Source organism: Lycorma delicatula, chromosome 8 (genome assembly GCF_047948215.1).
Source record: "Lycorma delicatula isolate Av1 chromosome 8, ASM4794821v1, whole genome shotgun sequence".
Classification (NCBI taxonomy): Eukaryota; Metazoa; Arthropoda; class Insecta; order Hemiptera; family Fulgoridae; genus Lycorma; species Lycorma delicatula.
In genome coordinates, this window is record NC_134462.1 from 68290479 (window position 1) to 68309271 (window position 18793).

At 31.3% G+C, this 18793-nt stretch overlaps 1 protein-coding gene and 1 long non-coding RNA gene across 4 annotated transcripts in view; one reads left to right on the top strand and one right to left on the bottom strand.

Annotated features, from left to right (window-relative positions):
• LOC142329369 (uncharacterized) overlaps positions 1-18793 on the bottom strand; it is a 502750-nt gene that overhangs the window by 461164 nt on the left and 22793 nt on the right. The window contains exon 1 of one of the 3 annotated variants that reach the window (XM_075373891.1): positions 4438-4546. The exons of the other annotated variants lie outside the window; for them this stretch is intronic. The gene's annotated coding sequence lies outside the window, so the exon portion shown is untranslated. Of the gene's footprint in view, positions 1-4437; positions 4547-18793 lie in introns of those variants that run through there. 3 annotated transcript variants of the gene reach the window in all.
• The window catches only part of LOC142329370 (uncharacterized), a 115624-nt gene that overhangs the window by 46011 nt on the left and 50820 nt on the right, over positions 1-18793 (top strand). The window lies entirely within an intron of this gene.

Here is an 18793-nt window from a genome sequence, read left to right on the forward strand (position 1 = left end):
CTAACGAGCCTTCCCACCAACCGGCTGTATATCCGGCATGAATGTACAGATCAGAAACGGCACATATGATCAGAAACGACTCTCTACACTCATCGCCAAGACGACATTCAAAGAATTCATCAGAAGAAGAATGCATTATGAGAGTGACGGCGGTTTTTGATGATGACACAGGACTAAGCAGCTCAGGACTGCTAAGCCTGCGTTTCAATCGACAACAGTTGAGACCTGAATATCTTTACTGGGATAATCCAAATGAATTGATCGATAGAATTCGAGATCTATTCGATGAATGTAGGGCTGGTAATACGAGCGTAAACAACGCAATTGTTGTCATAGTGGAAGATTATTCGTCGCCTTGAAATCGCATACCATACGCTTAATTTTTGTAGGTGAAGGGGAGATTCAAAGGAAATGTGAGGGTTTTCAGTACCCCAGGTCTGGTAGATCTGACTATTAACATAATTACCAAGGTGAAACTACGCTTCATCTATGAAAAACACTTGATTACAATTCCAATGTTGCCAATAATGTACCAGTGATATTAATAATACTTTCAGTATAATCAGCATTAGTTATCTCATGGAAAACCAGCATTTGATAGGGTAAATTTCTGCATTCTCCTCACTGCAGTGTGGGCTACACCTAGTGAAATGTTCTTTACTCGGCTTAGCCTCCGCAAAGATTTAAGAGGAGATCGGGTAACTACTTTAATTTTCGGTACACCTGCCTTGTCAAAACGACCTGTGTCGGGGACGTTTCTGATCCAACACCGAACCTGTTTCACGAAATTTTTAACTAACTTCTGAATAACACTTTTCACTGATGCTTCCTTTTCAAATTTCTCCGTAAACTTTCGCTGACACACAACATAAGGTTTTATCCGACCAACATCTTCCACATTATTTTACACATCTCATACCAGTATATGCATTTTAACAAAAATATGCATTTAGTATAAACTACTGAGTAATGGGATCTTTTTTAAGTTGAACATTCTGTATTTATTATTGGTGTTAATCAAACAGTTCTCTCTGATCTGATTATCCAAAAACCTAATATTATAACAACCGTGAACAAAGAAAATATTTATTAACGGTTCTCTAAATATTAATCTTTAACGGAGAATATCCAAAATTCTGGAAATGATACAAATCATCGGTCAGTTAGTTATTTTTAATAGTAAATTATAGGTAAAATAAAAAATATGAAAAACTTTTAATTATACAATAATTTAATTATATAAATTCGAGCTTCATCCAATTAATCAGGCAATTTATGATTAACATATATTATTCCAGCGAGGATGAAGTACACCTGTTGTATTGACAGAATTTTTTTGGTATCTCAGTTACCATTTTTTCTCGACTAAGATCCCTGAACCTTCATTAAGGTTATTGAAAATCTATGATAATATTGCAGAGAAGAAAAAACTGATATCAATATATTTTCTTAAATATTTTCATATTGTGTAGCATCAAAATCCAACGGTTCTTATCTAGACGGTTAAAAAATCAATTTGTCATAAATTTTGGAAAAGATTATGTTCTTATAGGAAAAGATTTTTTTTTAAATTATAAACAAAATCATTCAGAAAACGAATGAATTGAAATTTTATAAATACAAAATCAGTTCATGATATAATCCAATCAACAGGAATTTATATTAATAATTTCCACGTTTTCATGTACTGAATCATGTAGAATATTAATTCAGTCAACAACATATACATGAAAAAAATCTGTTATGTAACCACCAAAAGCAACACCAGATCAATATTTGAGGATGCAATTCGTAACTATTTCCTAGTAAAAATGTAAACAATTTACCTGATGAAAAAAAATACAACTGCATATTTGTTCTAAACAAACTTCAAAAAAAAAAAGACAGAATTACTCAAAATCTAAACTATTTTATTTGTTTATGTTAAATTTCTGGTGATATCTTATTAAGTTTCTTCCAAATAACATCAACGTAAGAATTTTTAAAATAAAAATTAAATGGTCACGAAGACGATTTCAGTTTATTATGATTTGTTTATAGTTTTCTTAATTTATTATTGGATTCATGTAGCGATAATGATACTATTATATAATCGAAATTATGCTGACATTATAATTATTTTCACATATACTAAAAGAAAATTAATACTCATACTTTAAAGGTAAATAAAAAAAAATACTTTTATAATTAATAGACACTATTCTCTACAACTAAAAGTTTAAGCGCCACTTTACCTTTGAATTAGGTTAGTACAAAGATTAACAGTGCAACTTCAGGTCGAGTTAGAATTTATTTTTATCTTTACTTTCAGTGAACTTTTTTCACTGTCACAAAATTAAATTTGTTAATTTTTTCTTTTTACCACACGAGACGATTTTTAAAATTTTATTTACACAATTAATTAAAAGATATTATTGTTTCATTTACAATATTGTATAACCAAATACTTATAATATAAATAATTTACTGGTTTGAATTAATATTGAATATTAATTTATCAGAATGATCAGAGCTTTAAAATGTAGTTGTGGTCAAATTAATCAACCACATTGAAAACCAATCACTTATGCAAATGTGCTGTTTTATATACTGCACTACATATAATTTTATATATTAAAAATAAATTATAACTTAATAATGGGATACAAAATGATTTTATAATAAAACCGGATGAAAATGTAAAAGTAAAAAAAGGCAAACATTGGGGAACGTTAAAAAAAAAAAATAAAAAAAAAAAAAAGATCTGAATTCCAAAAAGAAGCCTTAGCTCATTCTTTGTAGTAATCTCTTTTCATTATTTCTCTGCTTGTTTTTTTCTTCTATTTTATTAAGAACCCAAATTAATCAGCATTCTTTTTTTTGCGAACGGTTTATTTTTTACAAAACAATGGGTTTTGCAGCCATAACATAATTTTTATAAAATATAATTTTTTAAAACAGTAAAAAACATAAACCAAAATAAATGATAATTAATTCATCTTTAAATCTTTTACTTCATCGGCACTCGGGTTAATAATTTTTTTTTTTAGATAGTTATTTATTTTTTACTTGTAGCTAATTTCAAAAGGAAAAAACTCTTCCGCAGATCTGTGCAAGAAAACCAACTTTCACTAATTTAATTTGGTTTTAAGATTGTAATATCTTTTTTTTTTATTTGGTTTAATATTGCTAACAATAGATACCACAGATAAAAAAACATCAACATTCCAACTTGCAGCATCTTGAAGTTGGGAATTTGAAGGGGGCAAGATAACGAACCATTCTTCTAAATTATCCCGCTCAAATTATTTGTGCGTAACTCAAGAACGACTCAACCAATCTTCATCAAATTTTCACATGCACAACTTCAGATACACTACTACCGCGCATATAAATTTCAATAGAATTAATAAAGTGGTTTTGGAGATTTCTAGCTACAAAATTTGTGCTTTAAAAAGAGCGTAACTACTCAATAAATCTGTCAAATTTTTACAAGCACAACTTCAGAAATACTACTAGAACATACCAAAATTTCAACTAAACTGATTACTTTTGAGGATTTTCGAGCTACAAAATTTGATACATAAATATAAAACGAAATCCACAATATAAATTAATGGTATTTTTCATACTTCTTATACTTCAAAACGCACAGAAAACCCTTTTTCACCTCTCACTCCAACCATGTAACCGAAAGTAATACCGTACTTTACTTTGAAAAATCGTTAAAAAGATAAAATATTAAAGAATTTAATGTTTATATTTTTTACTTTATTTTGTGAGAGTTTTTTTGGAATTGGTTTTATTTTTATTTTTTAAAAGGTTTATTTTACTGAAAACAATACTATTCTCTTAAAAAATTCAACCTGACCACTTAATAAGTTAAGTGATATCCTAATATTAACAAAAGTATTCTCTACAGATGATCAATTTTCTAAATTTGGTAAAATACTTCGAAACCACTTCATACATCCTACACAATACCGTAGGCTAAGGTATTAAATTAACGTGTAGGAGTAATTTACAGTATTGTACAACACTCGTATAAAAAAACTACTTCAAAATTAATTTTCACTTCATCATTAATCTTTTTTTACGTAAGTGCTTTTAATCTGAAATATGTATTAACTATATTTAAAAAATAAAGTATAAAGTGCGTTATCTTAAAATTGTCAAAGGTAAGACTTTCATAAAACTTTCTTATTTTAAAAAGCGATTATATTAAATGGAGCATTAAATAAGCCAACTGTTATTCTAAGATATAGATATTTAATTAATTTTCTTCTCGTAAAAATAACTCGTGAAATAAAAGATAAAGGGTTGAGATTTAAAAGGAACATACGTTAAAGTACTAAAAGTAAAGTACTAAAATACATCTACGTTAATAAATAAAATAATACAAAAGGGTAATATTACTTTAATTTTTTTAAAGATTAATTAAAAAAAGTACTAACTTACATATGACGATAACTATTGTATACGGTAAAATTTGTGACTATTTATGCCAATAAATAAACTGATAATCGACATCCACAAATTATGAATTCCTGAAATATTGTAGAAAAACTGTACTGGTGACTTACCTGAAACAAACAGAAACAATAATTATTAATTATGTGTAACTGCTAGTGAATAGCAGTAAGATAATATATTTATTAATAACAGATAGTAAAAAAGTAATTTTATAATAAAAATTGGTTCATTATGCCATATCACCTCAGAAAAAACACTTCTTGTGCATTTAAATTTTAAATATTAATAACTTTCATAGAAAAAAGATTGAGAGCTCCTAAAAATCCAAAATTAATAAAAAATAAATTAATTAATTATCTGTTATAAAAGGTTAAAATTTTAATTAATAGTATAGTTTCAAAAAAATATTCAAATTAGAAATAATTGGAGAATGAGGTTGAGGAAAAATGAGAATAAGAAAGAAGCCTAGAAAATAAAAAATAACAAAGGTAGTTAAAGGTATGAAACCCCTTAACAACTTTAAAACCGTTCCAGACAAAATACTATAATTTTCAGAATAAGGTATCGGTTAATTACTTTGCTTTTTATGACGAGAAATAAAATTTCAACCTTTTTTCGCGGGGATGTCCAAGGGAATGTAACTCAAATATTCTATGGTAACATCTTTTTTGTGATAAATCTTTTGAAAGGTCTCTTTAAAAGACAAGAAAAATTGTGTATAAAGAAGGTGGTACGATGTCTTTACCCAAAATAGCAGCGGGATAAAGTTTGGATTTTGAAAATTATTAAATTTAGTATGCTCAAATAATAAAATTAAATAAAAATAAATTAAACTGGATTAAATTAAAATTTAATTAAATTAAAAGTAAATTAAAATTTTTAAAAATTAAAAAAAAATTAATGATTTAACAAAAAAAAATTGTTTTTGTTCCAGTTTAATGAATAAATAAATTATTGTCACCTAATAATGCCCATCAGCTGATCATTGATTTCTTAACATTGTTGCAAAAATGAGGCTAACTTTATTGTTATGTAATATTCATTTAGTGTTTCATAACTGCACTGATGAGTTTCTTATTAGAATTTATTGTGATCGTTTGGGTAATTGATTTTGTCTACCTTTACCGCATTTGTCATCTATTTTTGTAATTTACATCTTTTTCTACCTTTTATGTAATTGTTTTTAACTGCATTAATTTTTTTCTGTGCTACCTGCTAAAATTGCTATCAACATATCACTTAATGAACAGTACTGCGTCACACTTTTAATAATGTGCGGCTTTGGTAATAGAGTTAGATCGTGTAATGAAGTTTATGAACTTTAATGCGACACTTAAAAATCGTACCCGTATTTCAAAAGGTACAGTGTCAAAAACCATCAAACGATTTGAAGAAACAGAGAGAGTATTAATAATAGGGGAAAACCAGGGAAGCCGAAATCAGCAACAAATAATAACAAATCGTTAATGATTACATAAGAAGTTTTTGAGAATCCTCATTCCTCGACTCGAACAGCAGCACCAGAACCCAATATTAGCCAAAGTTCAGTGATTCGAACATTACAATGTGAAAATTTCAAATCCTCCGGAATTCGTCAAGTGCAAAAACTTAATGAAGATTACTACGATCGAAGACTTGAGTTCCGCGAAATTATGATGAACAATATTTCTGCCGATCCTAATTTATTGAACAACATAGTTTTTAATGATCAGGCCACATTTTTTTTAAACGACAATGTAAGCCGCCATTATTATCGATACTAAACTGACATTAATCCACACTGGTATCGTGAGGCACAGACACAGTATCCAGTCAAAGTAAATGTACGGGCGGGCAGGTATTGGTGGATGATTGATAGGGCTATTGATGGAAATTTAAAGGCAGTGAAATATGAGGCTTTTCTTCTCGACCATATCGTTTCAAACATTCAAAACGTTCTTGGTCCGAACTTCCAAAACATCTTCAAGAAGATGGTGCCTCGTCTCATTTTGAACTTATGTACGTGAAATTTAAATTCATTTTTTTCCTGGAAGATGGATCGGCTGAAGGGATCAAATAGAATGACAGGCGAGATCATCAGACTTGTCATCATAAGATTATTTCCAAGAGGCCACTTAAAGAGTACTGTTTAACATAATAAGCCCCAAAATATCGATCACTTACAAAACAGAATTTGAGAATTAACACAAGATATCACTAGGGAATTGTTGAATAATGCAGTATCATCCTTTTACAACCGATTGGCACACTGTCAAACAACAGAATGAAGACAACTCAAACATTTATTAAAATGAAATGCAAGGAAAATAAGCAAACGTTATGCTTAATAAACAATTTAAAAAAAATAAATCTATTCGATAATATCCATTTAATCATATTTTTTAAATTTTATTTACTACCGACGACAGTTTCTTGATCAGTGTAATTTTTTCAAAATCCAAACTTTTATCCCGCCGCCATTCTGGATACAGACATAGTACCAATTTTTTATTTATTACATTTTTTTTGTATTAAAGACACCATTAAAATGATGTATCACACTATTTAAAATAATTGAGTTACAACCCCTGGGCCACCCCCCCCCCCCCCAAGAAGGGGTTGAAATTCTATTTCTCATCAAAAGGTAAAGGAGCTGAGCTATACCTTATCCTAAAGCTTTTTTTTAATCATTAAGCACATCTCCAAGCCAACTGATCTCTCGCCATTAAACAAAACCAGTCGCCTCAGTGTGTCGTGGCAGCAGTCTGTGCCCATCTTGTCTTTCCTCTAACCAAGAGGCATCCACCTCTTGCCCTCTAGACTCATCGGAACACACCGACTTCCACTCTGGTAGCCGACACATTCCTCCATTAGAGGGCTGCCCTTCCCAACCCTAACCTACCAGATCCGGGTGCGCGTATTCCCTTATTCTGAAGTTAATATTCTACCTGGAACGGTTTCAAAGTTTTTGAGAGGTTTCTATACTTTTTACTCGCTCTGTAATATAGAAGAAAAGTATTGTTGAATTTTCAATAAAAGATATTAATAAGAAATCGGCTGTTCATTGACACCAAAAATACCATCAGTTCTTCTGAAAAGTGTTCTTGAAGCCAATATAAGAAAAAAATTACATATAAACTTATATTTAGAAAATATAAATTCTCATGTCTTTTCAACCAATTTAAAACGTAAATTCATATATAAACAATAGTACCTGGATAAGATTTGGCGTAAACAGGAAACAATTCCATCAAAGTTCTACAATAAACAAATAAGTTAACATTGTAGATTGACGCTTTAAAATATAAATCATTAATATTTCTGCAAAGTTAGTTTGGTATAATTATGTTGTCATTACATAAATGTCAAACATTTTATTGAAAACAGAATTGCATCTTATTTATTGAAATTCAATTGCAAACGAATGAGTTTTACCGGAAAGTAATTATAAACCTTAAGATGCAGTTTTGCATCACATTTTATATCCGCCATGGAAGTAAATAAGATTTTGCAAGTTAATGTTTGTTTACTGGTTGTTCTATTTTATAGATGATTAATTCATAATTTAATTCCAGAATTTCACATAAAATATAAGAAAAGATATACTTACAGCATATAAAAAACGCCAAACTTGATCGGGAATTTTAACTTACAACCATACGTATGAAAGAAAATACCGGAAAATATAAGAATTAATTAATATTAAAGAAGTTATTATTAATAATTAATACTACCATGTTTAATTATTTATCAAAAAATCTTACGTAAATGTGCACACAAACTTTATCAGGATACAGTTATTCCATCAAGTTATGAAGTTTAAATTTTAAAAACGGAGGAAAGACAGTCAATAAAAAATACGTTTCCGGATCGCTTATATGATTCTTTCTTCTTATATTGATGTAAATAATATGTTACTGAAATTTAGAACAATCTTTTTTAGCATATTTTTAAAAAATCCCTTTCAGCACGCCGGATGGCGGAGATAGATTTCACCGGTGTTTAGTAGGGGATAAAAAAGATTTCCACCTTAAAGTTAAGAAAAACTTCAAATTTACTCAATACGATAAAGGTTGCATGTGAAAAAAAGTTTCACATGTTTAGCATACACCAAGCCCCATCTTCTTACAATTCCAGCAATATTTTGGTCATCCCTTTCCGTAAGGGATGGTCATTCAAAAATTGTTTCAGAAAAATTTTTAGGTAATGTTTAGAGGACTAACAACGACTTTAAACCGATTCCATACTGTGCCTATTAAGGGAAGTTAGATTTTTTTCGGTCTTCGAAATCCCACTTTTTCCACCCCCTGGGCCAACGGTCTGTGATATCAAAAAACTTTACTTTATAGGTTTTAGGGCCTTATCCAAAGAATAGTAGGAACTTTAAACGAATTCGATATTTTACTTAATAAGAAAGTTATAGCGATATTTTGTTTTTTCGAAAAAGTCCACAACCTCATTCCCTTCCCCATGCTCCGAATTTGGCCGTTAACGAACTTGACCGAGATATTGGAACGAGTTATTTTTAAGGAAAAATTTGGAAGTGATTGACGCAAAATTACGGCAGTTATCGTGTTCACAAGAAAGTGAAATATATATATATATACACATATATAAAAACGTTTGAACTGACGGTGGTTTTGTGGTCTGGGGGATGTGAAACACGTTATGTCGAAATTTTCCGGAAGTCAAATCATACTATCCGTCACAATAAGTAGGTTTTTTAATGAAATCTATCTAAAATGAAGTTTATGAAGAATATTTCCATGATAAAAGTATTTAATAACAGTCGAAAAAAGTTCAGTCGTTTTTTTTGAAAGTCTAAATTACATGACATTTGAAAAATTTTCCTCTGTAAATTTTCATCATTGGTAAAATAACTTATAGAAGACTTGTAACGGAATAAAAGTCTCATTTATTTTGATTGGCATTTACTCAGAGCGATAGGCATGAACTAACGATAAATCTCATAATTACGTACACATCAGATTTTGAGCAAAATATCTGAAAAACGTTCGCGTTTTATAAAACTTGAATCTAATCTCTGATTAGGCCTACAAAATAATTGTCATATCCGGAATTTTCAATCTTCGCAATCATAATATAGAATTTTATCCGTTTCAGCCACTATACCAGGCCACTGAATTCCTCTAGTTTTATGCACTGTTATTTGGGGCTCACTACAGGCTAATTTTTCAATACATCATCTAGACCTTGGAATGTTCTGATAAATAAAAAAAATTATTAAATGTTTATTTGATCAACTAACAATATCGTAGCCTTCATGGTTACGAAATTAAATCAAACTGAAGATCATAATTAAGGTAAAAATTAAAAATAAAACGATCAACCTAAAGGAAGAAACGGAAGCAACTGAATGCTAGACTTGCAGGAATGTACTGGCGCCTTGGTAGACGACCTAATATGTCCTTGACGAATAAATTGTTGAATTATAAGGTTTTCCTAAAACCAATATCGAGGTATGGTGCACAAGTATTGGAGACTAATTGTAATAGTTATATTGAAATTGTCCAACGGTTTCAAAACAAGATGTTCAGGATGGTATCAGGGGATCCATGGTTCGCTAGGCCCACGGATATCTTAAAGTGCCACGTGTTCGTGAGGAGATACAGAGGATCAGTAGGGAGTACATAATTTATTTAATCTGGACAAACATGTAATCCATCTGGCGCTGAATCTATATGACAATGGTACGGAAATATGATGATTGAGAACGCTACATGCACTGGACCTCTCTGATCTTTGAAAGGATGGATGATCATTGAAAAGCATGAAACGTGGGATGATACAGCGGTCAAAGATAGTTTAAATTTTAAGAATCTACACCACAATTTGACATGTCTTTAAAGCTGGTGCTTGATTCTAGAGTCGGCGGTCAGATTCTCTGCTGAAAATTCGGTGTCTTTATTTTTTTCTGAATCTATCGTTGGCGAACTGAAAAATCAGGATTATTGTAAAGACTGCTGTTATTTTACAATGCACCCGGCAAATTGGAAAATGACACTGGTCAACATGATTTTTGTCTCACGAGTACCAATACGTGTAATTAATGCAGTTTTTTATCCTGTTTTCAAATGTGTATTCGGAATTCTCCATCACCCACAGTTTTTTATTTTAATTTTTTTAAATATTTTAAAAAGCTTTTTCGGCCATATGTCCAATGTCAAGAAAAAACTCCTACAGCATTGTAAATATGATGGAACCAAATGAGCTAACTCAAAGGGTAGCGTTAGTACTGTTGTGCAGATTCAGACATGTACAAACGTGATCTAATGTAACACACATTCATCAGAATGATGCCAGTTGTGAGATAATAGTGAACCAGTAAACACGTCACTGTGAGTGCTTTGTGTGTCTGAATTATTGTCTAATATATATTTACAACTTTTTATTTCGTTTAATTAGTCGTTAGTTACAAAATGCCTAGATTTTTTTTTAATCATCTTAACAATTGTTAACAATTTTTTATGTGTGTAGTGAAGTGACTCTCAAGTCCCAAAGACGAAATCTTTCTCCATTGGTAAAAAGGTGTTATGACTTATTTTGGCTTTAAAGTGGGGGATAAACAAGAGTCTGGCCCCACCTGTTGTATATCGTGTTCTAGGCTTCTCACTGGATGGAAAAATGGCTCACGCCACATGCCATTTGCTATCCCTATGATTTGGAGGGAACCCAAAGATCGCTCTTCTGACTGTTATTTCTGCTTAACAAACTTTAAAGGGATTACGTCAAAATTAAAACATACAGTGCTGTACCTTAACTTGCAATCTGCAATGAGACCAGTTCCACACTGCGAAGAATTGCCTGTACCAAAGCCTCCAGAACATGTGACATTAGATGAAGAGACCTCAGAGTCTGATGGAAGTAAGGAAGAAACAGATTCTGTTGATGCAACTTTTGAACAAAACAGTTCATATGAGCCTCATTTACTGACTCAAGAAAATCTTAACGATATCATATGAGAAAAATGTGTAACCTGACCTACTGTGTAATCCTATAAATGTGTATCTACTTCCGTTATATATCAAACTAGAATTAATGAAGAATTTCGACGAGACCATGGACAATACTCCTGGTTTCATGTAGTTAAAACAGGAGTTTCCTAAAATTAGTGATGCAAAAATTAAAGAAGGAATATTTGTGGGTCCACAAATACGATCACTAATGTATGATGAAAAGTTTGAGCAACTATTGAATCCACTAGAGAAATCAGCTTGGCAAGCATTCAAACATGTTACTCAGAGTTTTTTGGGAAATCGAAAGGCGGAAAATTACCGTGATATTGTCAACATCTTATAACATGTAATGAAAATTTGGGTTGAAATATGTCCTTATACTTCCTGCACTCGCACCTAGATTTCTTCCCGGAAAATCTTGGCGCAGTGGAGCGATAAGTACGGGGAACATTTTCATAAAGAGATTTCAGCTATTGAAAAGAGGTATCAAGGAAAATGGAATCCTAATTTACGAGCCGATTATTGTTGAACCATCAAGAGGGATGCTCCACAGGCGAAATATAGCAGAAAATCGTCATTTCTTACTTTCTATGTATCAAATGTTTGAATATTGTATAGTTAAGAATGCAGAAAGTACTGAAATGTTTGAAGTTATAAATGCCTGACTCTCAGAAAACTTGCGTAATTGGGAAAAACCGATATCATATTTGAATTCAGGAGAAATAATACTACCAGAATCACATATTTCTTCCTGAGATAAGGAAAAATTCTATTTTTCCCCAGTGTTATCTAGCAATTTTTAATCACCCTGATATTTTTCAAGCTTATTGTAATGAGCCCATAAGCTTTAGGCTATATAGAAAATGTGCAATTGTTTGATCATTAAAAAGAAATAGAGATCCAATATAAGCATTATTGCTTATAACCAAACGAACTTACGCTCCCTAATCTTGATTAGCAAATGAAGCGAGTGTAAGTTAAGTTTAGTAAGATTATATTTATAATTTCTCCGCAAATACCTCCAAATACCAACTGATTTGGAAGAAAAAATTTCCTAACAATTACACATTTTCTAATTAGCCCAAAGTTGTATGGGTTCATTACAATAAGCCTGAGAAATATCAGGCTGATTAGAAATTGCTAGACAATTTTCCAATTTACCAGACGCATAAGTTTTAAAATGTCGTAGGCTCTTTAACTAAATTTTCAATTCATGTACGATAGCTCTATTGTTCTGATTGCCTTTATCTGACTTTAATATTTGCAATCTGTTACCTTAGTTTTTTTTTTTTTTTTTTTTTGAGAGCTGATGCATATTATTAATTTTTATATTTGAGATGGGCTATCATTGGATGGCCTCCTGACACGTTATTCACAGTCAAAATATTTACTTATAATCGCAATCCTTTTGGCGACCGATTGTAATAAAAATAAATAAATAAATAAAGGAAAATATTGTTGATTTGGATATTTTTCAATTTTCTATTTCTATTTTCTTTAACTTAAATAGATATCACTTCAATAAATAAGAGTTATTTTAGCGAATTGATCACGTAACTCTAAGGAAAAGGAAAAAAATCAATGTAATAAGTATTCGTTAAAGTTTTACAATGGGAATCTGTCTAACTAATCCGGTATAAGCGATTTCATTTGTCTTAGTGAAAGATTAAACCTGTGAATTATCGCTATTTTAATGTAAACAATGGAGTTGAAACGCTAACATAAAATTACTCCAAGTGACGGAGGATTAACACAAGAATCTGACGTATATCATTCCATAATGATTATAAACAATTACTGTAACAACAAATTGATTAAACCCGTAACGTAACGCTATGACACATCTCGTAAAGAAAATGGAAAATACCTTTCCTTTTCTAGTTTTATACATGTTATTAATGCAAAATCGCTATAATAAAAAGGTGAATCATAAAACTGTCAAGAGAAAGGGATACCCCCTTCGTACGTGGTTAACTACGAGAAATAATGAAATACTGAATTATTAACTTAAAAGGCACTTGCTCCGATAATCTACCATGTTATTATTAATTATTCACGCGACAGTAAAAATCGTTTAATATCTGTACACCTTTTATACAATCGATTTTAACTTTATAGAAGCAAGAAGGTTTTAAATATGTGCATTACGCTTTCGGCTGAAGCGCTATTGGGTAGGTATTGCAAAATCTATTCGGTAATAGAAAACAGAAGAGACACACACAAACACAAACACACACACACACACACACACACACATATATATATATATATATTATTTTCCCTGAAGTACCTATTCCCTTCCATTGGCTATAAAAAGCAAAAATATTGCCATCGAAAACCAGAAGCTTTTCTGATTTTTTCCCCATCAAAGAAAGAAGTTTATAAAATCAAATATTAATTCTTTACAAAAACCAGTCTAATTTCATTTTCCAAAATTTTTCCTTTTTTTATTATTAATAGCAAATAGTTTTTACTTCTTATATATATATATATATATATATATATATATATACAATGGCAGTTAGCAAAATTATTCTCCAGATCAAATTTAAAATTATTCATATCGTTTATAAAATGGGTGAAGAAAATTGTATCGTGAAATGATTATTATCGAAATGAACCAAATCAAAAATATTAAAGATAACTGAAATTTAACCACGGTCGTAATAAATTTTTCTGCACAATAAAGCTTTTAACCACAGGAAGCTTTTATCAGTGATAAAATAACTGTAAACATTTCTTATCTAGTATTTAAAAAATATAATATTTCAAGTTTTGATAATGAGAACCCATGAATAAAAATAAAAGGGTTAGTAAAACGTTTTATCAGTGGCGTCATTTAAATAAAAAAAATAGTAGTTTTTCTACCAGTACGATGGTTGATAAAAAGTTCCATAATTTAGCAAAACATTTTGTTACTTCCATAATGTACATAACGAATTATTCTATTTGATTATATTAATTTCAAGTTGGCTATCTTACCATGTGTCATTTCACATTAATACTAACTAACCTTAATGTTCGATTTACGTAAAACTCTACCATAAAAATTTCAGCCTACAATAATTTCATTCATAACAGAATATAAATACAACTAAATATGTAAATTATTACCTCAATTAGCCGTTATATAACGGCTAATTCAGCCGTTACAACGTTATTAAATAACGTTATAAAACGTTAGCCGTTATTTATTCAGCCGTTATAAAACGGCTGCATAAATTCAGTTACACGTTTAAAGAAATGTACCTTATATATTCTAATAGAGCCAAATTCGTTACCAACAATGTAATGGATCTCATACACATCAATTAACGTACAACTTCCTACACGAGGTCTGTTCAGAAAATAACCGAACATTTTTAACTACGCGCCAACGGAGATATTTAGTGAGGTGCAGTTGGCAGCATTATATTTCTCATAACTCCCTCTGTAACACCATGTTCTTGGATTTCTGATATTGCGTTTAGTTTTCGTGTTACTGTTATTTAAGTGTGGGTAGCGATTTTTGTATGTGCGATTTTCGGGAGCAAAGATACAACGTAAGATTTCACATGAAACTGGGGAAAACTTTCACAGAAACGTTTCAACTTACGGAGATGATGCTCTGGGTCGTACACAATGTTACGAATGGTTTTCACGATTTAAAAGTGGTCTTCAGTCAATCGAAGACGATTCTCGACCAGGAAAGCCTTTGACATCAACTGATGACACCCACGTTCAGAAAATCAACGATTTGGTACGTTCAAATCGCCCATTAACTGTAAGAGAACTCGCAGAAGAGGTTAACATCTGAATTTGATCATCCCATGACATTTTGACAGATAAATTGAACAACAGATGAACTGAACAACAGAAAGAACATCGAGTGGACGTTTGTCGACAACTTCTTGAACAAAACACTGACAATGAAACACGCAAAGGATCATAACAGGAATTAATGCTAGGTTTACGGCTACGTCATTACGACAAAAGTTCAATCATCACAATGGATTGGCAAAAGATCTCCACGCCCCAAGAAGGTATATCAATCTGGATCCAATGTTGAAGGTGATGATCTCTGGTTTTTTTCCGGTTTTAATGGAATTGTGCAATTTGAATTCTTGTCTCAAGGTGAAAAAGTGAACCGTGAGTGTTATTTAGGCGTTTTACAATTGTTACGTGGAAAATTCCACAAAAAGAGACCAGAGTTGTGGCAATACAACTCATGGTTCTTTCACTACGAGAATGCGCCCGCAGACTCAGCTTTGTCATTTCGTCAGTTCTGTACCAAAAAATTAGATGACTGTCCTCCCTCAGCCTACCTACTCGCCAGACCTGCTCCTTGCGATTTTTTTCTTATTTCTGAGATTAAAATCAGTGATGAAAGGACGCCGTTTTGTGACTATTGATGACATTAAAGCAAATTTGTCACGGACCTTAAAGGCCATTTCAAATGAAGCTATCCAGGACTTATTCTGTAAAATTAATAATAAAGAGTAAAAAAAAACTTTGGTTATTTTTTGAACAGAAAATAACACACACATATATATACAATATTCATAATTCTGATATTAAATAAAGGTAGCTCAACGAAACTACTCTAAATATAAAAACGAACGAAAGTGCTATTTGTTATTTGCTTAAAAAGAATTACTAAACGTGATAATAGTAGTTAAGAATTATTAAATACTAGTAGACCCGGCAATGCTTCGCTATTGCTAGATTAAGAATATTTATATAGATTAAATGAATACAATTGATAGTTTGATAAAACATTAAAAATGTGAAAATTACGGAACTTCACAAAATTTAACCTTTCACTTCTCCCTTTTCCCCGCGTGGAAATCGACCCAGTAGTTTTTTAGTCTATAACGGACATACATACCAACACTGCCTTCTATACATATAGAAGAAGAAAGTCTGTTTGTATATTTGTTTGTTTCGTAAATATCTTGACACCGACACCACCTAGGCGGGTATAGTTTTTGCAAAAGTATTTCTTTTCACGTAACTAATATATATTCTGAATATGAACCAAATCGGTCCATAAATACAATTTTTTTAAATATCTCAACCCCAGTGCCATCTAGTGGGTCCATTTTTTGGAGAGGTATTTTGCAGAGGTACGCATGTAAGCAACACATATTCTGAATATGAGCAAAATCAGAACATAAATACAATTTTTCGAAATATCTCGACCCCAGCACCAACTAACGGATCCTATTTTTGCAAAAATATTTCTTTTCACGTAACTAATATATATTCTTAAAATGAGCCAAATCGGACCATAAAAATAATTTTTCGAAATATATCGACCCCACCGCCACCTAGCGGGTCCAAATTAATTCAGAAATCTTTGCGGGCGTGCGCACAACTCACCAAAGTTTTATCGCAATTGTATGAATGGTATACGAACGCATACGGGACAAACAGACAAACAATCCTTTTTATATAGATATAAGATTAAACGAATCGCATTCGAAATACGGTAATATTTTCTTGAAAGGACTTTCATGGCCAATTAGCAGCACTTTTTGCATTGAAGTTAACGATAGTAGTGTTATTAATATAGTTCATCTTCAAAAGGTTGGAAAAAAACTACAGGATTTTTACAAATTAATTTTCCGATTACAAACTTGAGTAACTCACGTTTAATAACAACACTCAGACCCACGAAAGTAGCATCAATTAAAAGGGAAACTACAAATGAAAAGGAAATACTTTTGTATTATATTTGTTTCACATTACATCATATGTGTTCAATGTGATCTCCCTGATCCACGCGACACACATCAGACTCGATGTGTGTCGAGTATGTGTGATGTGTGTCGCATACAGTATGTAGCGCGCATGCGCGCTACATACTGTATGCGAATTATTGTGTGTCTAGTCAGCCGCCGTTTGACTGGTGTACTTTTCTTTTTCCTGTTTAGCCTCCGGTATAATTACCGTTCAAACAATACTTCAGAGGATGAATGAGGATGATACGTATGAGTGTAAATGAAGTGTAGTCTAGTACAGTCTCAGTTCGACCACTCCTGAGATGTGTGGTTAATTGAAACTCAACCACCAAAGAACACCGGTATCCACGATCTAGTGTTCATATCCATGTAAAAATAACCGACTTTACTAGGACTTAAACGTTGGAACTGTCGACTTCCAAATCAGATGTTTTAGTAAGATGCGTTCACTAATAGACCAACCCGGTGGGTTACATCGAGTCTGTAGTTCAGTTCCTGCTATACACGTTGTAACATTGGAATAACCACTAATGCAGTGGCCTCTGTGATGCGAACACGAAGATCCTAGAGGGTAGGCGGTAAAGGTAACCGGTACTACACGCGTTGTTTGACAAAACCCCAGAGAAAAAGTCATAGGGTGAAAGGTCAGGGAATCGTAGAGGCCAACGCAAACATTCACTATCGTCACGGCCAGCACGCCTAATCCATCTCAATAATCAATAACGAAATCAAAAACTACACAACTGTACCAACCACTAAAAAGGTTTGAGTTTTCCTTTCCATTGATGCTACTTACATGTATCTAAGTGTTATTAAATGTAAGTTAATACGTTTGTAATCGGAAAGATTGTTTGTAATAACTCTGTACTTTAAGAATGTAATCGAACAATATATTCCACCTTCGTAGCGTTTGTTAATCAAATATAGTGTTAATTTTTTTTTTTTCAAATTTTGTATGTGTAAATTTTTGATCGGTAACAAGTATGTTAAGATTTTGATTGTCATGTGCGATATATAAAACTTAAATAATAATGTTGCGGTACTGTAAAGACAGGATACATTCAAAGGAATGTATCCTGATTTTACAAAAGTAAAGGAAAGTTAATGAAATGAAATGAATGTTTTTATGAGGTAATTATAAAATTTGATTCCGTTCTTTTGTATAACGTCTGTATCGGCATCCCAGAATTGCGTACCAAGTACCTGGGTATAAAAATCATTACACGAACAGTGCACTGCACCCTAGATTAGAACAATTTATTACAGACAAACTGTGCTCCATTTTCCTGAGTTAAATAAATAAATACTAATGCTGATAATATTGTTATAATATGAAAATACTAATTAAAAAATGAATGCAAGTTTGTTTAATAAAATTAGTTATAAGAATACAAATAATATAATTTAACTTATAAAATTTAAGATTCTAGTTTAACATTTGTTTATTAAAATGCCTCAAACATTTAACATACTACAGTTTGCCCATTTTATGATATTTACTTATTTTGTTTTTTAAAATCTTTTATTTAACTCGCTATAAGAACGATCAAATCTTGCAACTACTATATCTTTTGATCTATAGTATGAAAATCAATGAAATTTGGTACACGTATGTAACTTCGATGTGTAAAAATAAATATTTTTACTTTTTAAAAGCTTTTA